Source organism: Pristiophorus japonicus, chromosome 1 (genome assembly GCF_044704955.1).
Source record: "Pristiophorus japonicus isolate sPriJap1 chromosome 1, sPriJap1.hap1, whole genome shotgun sequence".
Lineage (NCBI taxonomy): Eukaryota > Metazoa > Chordata > Chondrichthyes > Pristiophoridae > Pristiophorus > Pristiophorus japonicus.
In genome coordinates this window covers 405,066,722-405,075,776 of record NC_091977.1, presented here as the reverse complement: position 1 = coordinate 405,075,776, position 9,055 = coordinate 405,066,722, and the positions used below count along the sequence as shown (strand labels likewise).

The following is a 9,055-nucleotide window of genomic DNA, read 5'->3' as shown; positions in this document are numbered from 1 at the left end:
GCGCCGGCAGCAGGCCCTCCCCTTTAAGGACAGACATGCCGCCCAGCCACACAAAGCTTTCAGTGACACTGACTGGTGGCGGCGGCGCTCCCGCGGGGCAATTTCCCACGACGGTCGGAAAGGGGGTCGCCGCCGATCGGTGTGGGGTCAGTGCATGCCCGACGGGATGGCAGAACAGGCGGCGGAGATACCCGTTCCCGCCACTCCCGGACCGGGGCAAATTAGGAAAGGTTGGCCCATCCTTCTGCCCCTGGTCAGTAAGGCCTATCCGCTCCATCACCGCCTCTTAAGAAGGGGGGAAATTTCGGCCCCAGCATCTTTGAGATTTGAGCCCCAGGCCTCTATAGAAGCAGTATGAGTATTCAGAAGAGATGCTCCCACCGTGTCTATGGCCTGTGCTGTGGAAGGTATTTCTGCAAATGTCATAGGATTTGCTGTGTGATCCCTTACTGACTGTAGGGCAGACAACTGTTTAGTATAGATTCAACTAGTGGACTCCTCCGTACTCTTTCCCAGATTTTGGAAGTATTTTGCACAGCCACAAGTGGCTCGTGTTGACGATTCTGCTCAGACAGCAATCTATGTTTGCAAGTAGGCTCTGTGAGGTCTGAATCCTTAGCAGGAACTGTACTGGACCTCCGGTCAGCAGATGCCATCAACGCCACTTGCCACTCCTCACCTGTGCAGCTATGTATCCAGTGCTACCTCTTTAATACATGTAAGTGTTCTGTTCTCACTGCTTTGCATCTTCCAGCATTGAAGAATTAAACTGTTAGAAGGATTTTCTTGTACATCTTCTTGGAGCAGGAGCTTATCATATAGAATGGTATGTTGATTTATCTTAGCAAATTTCTTCAGATCTGACATCTTTTAAACATGCCTTGGCAGCTCCTGTGGGTCCTGAATACTACATTCACTCGTCCTAACAATCCAGCTACATTGGTGTCCATCACTCCTTAACTAATTCCAGTAGGGCTTCTAGTATTTAGTTAGTAAACCTGAGTTTCCTCCTTATACAATGCTCCATACTTCTAATATTGCTCAGAAAACCACTACATTGGCCTTCGCCATACTATTTCAGCTGTTTAAATGGCTCAAAGCTGCATTTCGCATCTCATTGTCAGTATTATTGATTTTGCTGTTTCATTAGATAGCCTATTGTGCAGGTGTTAAAATGCTCCAGGAAATAGTAAAATGGGTACTTAACCATCATGGTTAGTAAATACAACCAAAAGTAGCACTTAGTTAATCTCTGCAGTAGTGCACCAACAGTAATTGCTCAGCTTTAATATCGATAAAGTGTTCATAGACCATTAACTCTTCCTGCACCCACCTCAGAGTATTCAGTTCTCTCATGAAAATGATGGATTGTGATATAGTTTCTCAATATTTAAGTGGGGCTGACATCACAGTAATATGAACAAGGCTTTAATAACCTCCTCTAATTAAAATCAAAGCTTTACCCAATAATGAAAACAAATCCCACAATATTGATTGGGGAATTGTACTCCATGCCCAATGAACAGTGATTCATGTACTCATGACATGTTGTAGATGTTACATCTCATTATGAATTACCGTCAGGGGTTATGCTTCCCTAATTTGAAGAAAACCTGCATTGCGATTAATAACCGAATGTGAAAATGATTGTAAATGTACAATATAATTGAATATTATTTCATCAAATAGAAGTTACACTGAGCTGCATTTAATAAGAAAGTAGTTTCCTCGCTTCTGCCTTTGAAGATGATAATTAGGAAGAATATAATTAATTAAGATGTGTTTCATGTATTGTGGGCACATATTTTTCAGAAGTGCTAATTATTTGGGGGCACACTTATTTGTACTGCAAAAATGGCCACAATGCTCCAACTTTTGTCTATGATTAGTCCCCTTGGAGGATAAGCCACACCCTGAAGTTTCATTGGATTGTGTAACTGGAACTGCCCATCCCAAGGTCTCACTGACATTGCAAATAGTAACTCAATCCACTTTGACTTCCTGAAGCAACAGAGGACAGAGCTCCCCAGAAGACAGCAAGAGCCAGCCAAAGTGCCTTACCCCAGTCCAGGTGCATGCCTCCCCCAACTGAAGTACCTTAATCCCAGTCCAAGTACAACACTCCCCCAGCCAAAGTGCCTTACCTCAGTACAAGTGCATGCCTCCCCCAGCCAAAGTCCCCCCTTACACCCCCCCCCCCCCGCCATAGATGGGGCATTGAGTACAGGTTTATTGGGTATGGAGTGAATTGTGACAGTGTCGTGACTTTTGGATTTCATCCACTCCAACGATGTCCCTTGTTGGAAGAACATGATCCATCTTTCCCGAGTTCCCTCTCTCCCCTCCGATCGCCCCCCCCCCCCACCCGCACCACCTGTGTCTCCCCCCCCGCCCATCTCTATCTCTCTCTCCCCCTGGTCTCTCTCTCTCCCCCAGCCTCTCTCTCTCTCTCCCTCCCGCCCCCCCCACCCCCCGTCTCTCTCTCCCCACCGGTCTCTCTCTCCCCCAGCCTCTCTCTCTTCCACCCACTTCTCGGCCCCCTGCCGCCACTCTCGGCCACCCGCCGGCCCTCTCGGCCGTCCGCCGAGATCAGGTCGGCAGTATCGGGCATCAGGTCCTGTTTCTGGGCACCATGTGGAGTGAATGATTCGGGGCCGGGGGAGGGGGGCAGAGCTTGACTGACGCGGCATGGGGGGATGGGGCTTGACAGGCACATGTCTGTCAAAAAAGTGCAGTGCAAATAGCTACATCATTATTTGGGGGGAATCTATAATTTTAACAATTTTTAAAGATGTGTTAGTTAAAGATAATTTTTAAAAGAAATCATTTTATTTTAGTTTTATATGCTCTGATAATTGGGCAAAATTGATTTTGGACAGATATGCAAAACATGATAGCAAATTGTCAGTCTGTTTTACAATCTGCACGATTTTATTTCCCATTAAAGTGCTGTGCCATGGGAGATCAACTAGTGTTACAAAAAATTCACAGCAGCCAATCAGCACATGAAAGAGATAGATAGTATTTTGGGTGTGATATTTCCAGCAAATGTTTGTTTTTATTATGTAACAGCAAATATTTTGTGGCATTGCTCATGGCGAAGCAGAGCTCATTTTGTTTCAAAAAAGAAGTGTTATGCATAAAGTGTGACGGGAAAGGTGTGAAGGGGAAGTGTTATAGAAAATAGTCTGACACTTATAGGAAGTGTACGATATGCGCAAAATGTTTAGAAACATAGAAACATAGAAAATAGGTGCAGGAGTAGGCCATTCAGCCCTTCTAGCCTGCACCGCCATTCAATGAGTTCATGGCTGAACATTCAACTTCAGTACCCCATTCCTGCTTTCTCGCCATACCCCTTGATCCCCCTAGTAGTAAGGACCTCATCTAACTCCTTTTTGAATATATTTAGTGAATTGGCCTCAACAACTTTCTGTGGTAGAGAATTCCACAGGTTCACCACTCTCTGGGTGAAGAAGTTCCTCCGCATCTCGGTCCTAAATGGCTTACCCCTTATCCTTAGACTGTGACCTCTGGTTCTGGACTTCCCCAACATTGGGAACATTCTTCCTGCATCTAACCTGTCTAACCCCGTCAGAATTTTAAATGTTTCTATGAGGTCCCCTCTCATTCTTCTGAACTCCAGTGAATACAAGCCCAGTTGATCCAGTCTTTCTTGATAGGTCAGTCCCGCCATCCCGGGAATCAGTCTGGTGAACCTTCGCTGCACTCCCTCAATAGCAAGAATGTCCTTCCTCAGGTTAGGAGACCAAAACTGTACACAATACTCCAGGTGTGGCCTCACCAATGCCCTGTACAACTTTAGCAACACCTCGCTGCCCCTGTACTCAAATCCCCTTGCTATGAAGGCCAACATGCCATTTGCTTTCTTAACCACCTGCTGCACCTGCATGCCAACCTTCAATGACTGATGTACCATGACACCCAGGTCTCTTTGCACCTCCCCTTTTCCTAATCTGTCACCATTCAGATAATAGTCTGTCTCTCTGTTTTTACCACCAAAGTGGATAACCTCACATTTATCCACATTATACTTCATCTGCCATGCATTTGCCCACTCACCTAACCTATCCAAGTCGCTCTGCAGCCTCACAGCATCCTCCTCGCAGCTCACACTGCCACCCAACTTAGTGTCATCCGCAAATTTGGAGATACTACATTTAATCCCCTCATCTAAATCATTAATGTACAATGTAAACAGCTGGGGCCCCAGCACAGAATCTTGCGGTACCCCACTAGTCACTGCCTGCCATTCTGAAAAGTACCCATTTACTCCTACTCTTTGTTTCCTGTCTGCCAACCAGTTCTCAATCCACGTCAGCACACTACCCCCTAATCCATTGTGCTTTAACTTTGCACATTAATCTCTTGTGTGGGACCTTGTTGAAAGCCTTCTGAAAGTCCAAATACACCACATCAACTGGTTCTCCCTTGTCCATTCTACTGGAAACATCCTCAAAAAATTCCAGAAGATTTGTCAAGCATGATTTCCCTTTCACAAATCCATGCTGACTTGGACCTATCATGTCACCTCGTTCCAAATGCACTGCTATGACATCCTTAATAATTGATTCCATCATTTTACCCACTACCGATGTCAGGCTGACCGGTCTATAATTCCCTGTTTTCTCTCTCCCTCCTTTTTTAAAAAGTGGGGTTACATTGGCTACCCTCCACTCCTTAGGAATTGATCCAGAGTCAATGGAATGTTGGAAAATGACTGTCAACGCATCCACTATTTCCAAGGCCACCTCCTTAAGTACTCTGGGATGCAGTCCATCAGGCCCTGGGGATTTATCGGCCTTCAATCCCATCAATTTCCCCAACACAATTTCCCGGCTAATAAGGATTTCCCTCAGTTCCTCCTCCTGACTAGACCCCCCGACCCCTTTTATAACCGGAAGGTCGTTCGTGTCCTCCTTCGTGAATACCGAACCAAAGTACTTGTTCAATTGGTCCGCCATTTCTTTGTTCCCCGTTATGACTTCCCCTGATTCTGACTGCAGCGGACCTACGTTTGTCTTTACTAACCTTTTTCTCTTTACATATCTATAGAAACTTTTGCAATCCGTCTTAATGTTCCCTGCAAGCTTCTTCTCATACTCCATTTTCCCTGCCCTAATCAAACCCTTTGTCCTCCTCTGCTGAGTTCTAAATTTCTCCCAGTCCCCAGGTTCGCTGCTATTTCTGGCCAATTTGTATGCCACTACATTATAGAAGTGTTTAAATGGAGAAAACAGTGTCTGTCTAATGATGCTAGAAGCAACAGAAATAAACTATAAAACAATACCATGAGAATTATTTCATTGATAGTGACATTATTGATTAATGCCCAAATGATTTATTGAATTTGCAAATCTTTCACTAAAGGAAATGTAGTGGAGTTTCTAGCACCTCACATCCAGACTCTTTCGGGGCTGACCTTGTCCTCCTCTCCATTTCCAAGTTTAGATGGAGTGTTGGATAGAGTTTAATAAAATAAATGCAGGGTTTTGAAAGTCATAAAACAGGTCATCAATCTGTACAACCAAGCCACATGCCAAGCTGTAACCAACTCCAAAGAACCCATTGGGGAAGTCCAGAACCAGGGGACATAATCTAAGGATAAGGGGTAAGCCATTTAGGACTGAGATGAGGAGAAACTTCTTCACTCAGAGAGTTGTTAACCTGTGGAATTCCCTGCCGCAGAGAGTTGTTGATGCCAGTTCATTGGATATATTCAAGAGGGTGTTAGATATGGCCCTTATGGCTAAAGGGATCAAGGGGCATGGAGAGAAAATGGGAAAGGGGTACTGAGGTGAATGATCAGCCATGATCTTATTGAATGGTGGTGCAGGCTCGAAGGGCCGAATGGCCTACTCCTGCACCTATTTTCTATGTTTCTATGTTTCTATAATTATGCCTGATTCAGCAGGCTTCATTCTACCCATAGCTGAGCAATATAACTGAATCAAATAAATACGCCACCTGCACACACAGTAATCTCTAAACTTACTAACATGAATTCTGCTTTGTCTCAGAAGCTACATGGCAGTGGACTTGCATCAATACACACAGTCAAACAATCATTTTTTTTCAATTCCTGGTAACAGCGAGTGAGAGCCAGAGACAACACAAACCTAGAGTAAAAGAGCGATATTTGCCAATTCCTACTGCTACTGTGCAGGCTCTCCCACAAAGAGAAAAGACATATTTATATAGCGCCTTTCACCATCGCAGGACAACCCAAAGCATCTTACAGCCAATGAAGTACTTTTTGGCCCAGAGATTTAGGTGTGCACGGTACTGGGGTGCAAGGTACTTTCGCTATGCCAGAATGGTGAGGCTCGAAACTCCACAGATTGGTTTACCTTGAGCAGTCAAGATAGCCATCGTAGGCTTTACTTAGGGAAACCAGCCCTAAGGATTGCTTGCAACAAAGAAGGTAAGTAACTCACCTAAATGTGGAGCCGGAAAGAGCAGGAGCATCCCCCTCCCGATTGCTGCCATATCTGACGGCCCAATTTATTTTCCTCCTGGCCTCATTTCCTGACCCTAGATTTCAACCGATTGAGGGGATTAGAAACACCTCATGCTGAACTAGTTTCAGAGAAGGGTCCTCAAACAGGCCTTAGAGCCCTTATTTGCTCAAGCAAAGGGTCCGGCGTCTCTTTCAGGCGTGGGTAAAGGATGCCTTGTCGTTGTGCTTACCAATATGGTGGGCTGCGCACGTCGGGCTGGAGATGTGTACATACTTCCTGCCCGCCATATAGAGGCCTTGATAGTCCATGTGGCGCCTGAAAAATGGGTGCTGCGTGAACCAATTTCTAGGCTTTGAAGTGTAATCACTGTTGCAATGTAGGAAATGCAGCAGCCAACTTATGCACAGCAAGCTCCCACAAACAGTAATTAAATAAATGACCACATCATCTGATTTTTAGGTGTTGCTTGAGGAATAAATATTGGCCAGGACGCTGGAAGAACTCCCCTGCTCTTTTCCGAATATTGCCGTGGGATCTTTTACATATACTTGAGAGGGCAGACGGGGCCTTGGTTTGACGACTCATCTGAAAAACAGCAACTCCAACAGTGCAGTACTCCTTAAATACTGCATTGGGGTGTCAGTCTCGATTATATGCTCAAGTAGACTGGAGTCTCTGGAGTTGGGCTCGAACCCACAGCCTTCTGACTTAAAGGCAAGAGTGTTACCACTGAGTCAATCAAATTCTGTCAGGACAACCGTTGTAAAGCGGGTTCCTTAATACCCCTTCTGTAATAATCCCTTCTATTGAGGTTCAGTGGAAACTGCTGACATAAACTTGTCTTGCTGTGATTACACCTAGCTGTCAGTGGTGAAACTGTAATCCTGTTTTGTATCTCCCAGCTCTTCAGCCGATACTGCAGAGAAACTCTTATACTCCAACTATCTCTTACAATCTTCATGGTAGAAGATATTAAAAGCATCCCAATAATTGATAATCAAGGGGCTATTGGGAGGGGGGAACTTAAAACAATTACTATCACTCGTGAAAAGGTACTAGGCAAACTAATGGCACTAAGGGCCCGAAATTGATGATGTCCCATTGCCACCAGTTTCTCGCCGGTATTCGGGTGGTCGTTCATTTTTTACCGCCCGCTACCGCTAAGATCCTCCAGCGCAACTTTGATGGTAATGTAGCGGGCGGCAGCGGGAGCGGGCTATAGCGTGCGTTGGCGGGCGGTGAAGGCCATTAGACTCGGCAAAGATCGGAGACCGAGTTTTGCGCATGCGCATGTGTCTGCCAAGCTCCGCCCCTGTCCCCCCATCAATCATTCACTCCACAGGACCTGAGGCTCGAGACTGTCGACCTGTCTCTCTCCCGCTCTGGCCCAGGCTTGGCGAGGGGGCCGAGAAGCAGCCAGCAATGGGGCCAAGAAGCAGCCGGCAAGGGGGCCGAGAGAGAGAGGGAAAGAGAAAGAGAGCCTGGGCTGGTGGGGGGAGGGGGCGGGAAGAGAGCCTGGGGAGAGAGAGAGAGAGAGAGAGACTGGGAGGGGACAGACACGGGTGGGGAAGGGATTGGAGGGGAGAGAGGGAATTCACGGAAGGCGGATTACATTCTAACGTTGGAGTGGATGAAATCCAGAAGTCACGACACTGTCACTATTCACTTCATAGATATGTGATATGTGAAGAGAAAAAGATCAGTGAAGACAAACGTAGGTCCCTTGCAGTCAGATTCAGGTGAATTTATAATGGGGAACAAAGAAATAGCGGACCAGTTAAACAAATACTTTGGTTCTGTCTTCACAAAGGAAGACACAAATAACCTTCCGGAAATACTAAGGGACCGAGGGTCTAGTGAGAAGGAGGAACTGAAGGAAATCCTTATTAGGCGGGAAATTGTGTTAGGGAAATTGATGGGATTGAAGGCCAATAAACCCCGGGGCCTGATAGTCTGCATCCCAGAGTACTTAAGGAAGTAGCCCTAGAAATTGTGGATGTATTGGTGATCATTTTCCAACACTCTATCGACTCTGGATCGGTTCCTATGGACTGGAGGGTAGCTAATGTAACACCACTTTTTAAGAAGGGAAGGAGAGAGAAGGCTGGTAATTATAGACCGGTTAGCCTGACATCAGTAGTGGGGAAAATGTTGGAATCAATTATTAAAGATGAAATAGCAGCACATTTGGAAAGCAGTGATGGGATCGGTCCAAGTCAGCATGGATTTATGAAAGGGAAATCATGCTTGACAAATCTTCTGGAATTTTTCGAGGATTTAACTGGTAGAGTGGACAAGGGAAAACCGGTGGATGTGGTGTATTTGAACTTTCAAAAGGCTTTTGACAAGGTCCCACACAAGAGATTGGTGTGCAAAATTAAAGCACATGGTATTGGGGGTAATGTACTGATGTGGATAGAGAACTGGTTGGCAGACAGGAATCAAAGAGTCAGGATAAATGGGTCCTTTTCAGAATGGCAGGCAGTGACTAGTGGGGTGCCGCAGGGCTCAGTGCTGGGACCCCAGCTATTTACAATGTACACTAATGAATTAGACGAAGGAATTGAGTGTAA

At 45.7% G+C, this 9,055-nt stretch overlaps 1 protein-coding gene across 4 annotated transcripts in view; it reads left to right on the top strand.

The window, feature by feature from the left end:
- LOC139275003 (sodium/potassium-transporting ATPase subunit beta-1-interacting protein 3) overlaps nucleotides 1–9,055 on the top strand; it is a 792,762-nt gene that overhangs the window by 683,878 nt on the left and 99,829 nt on the right. The gene's annotated exons all lie outside the window — the stretch shown is intronic.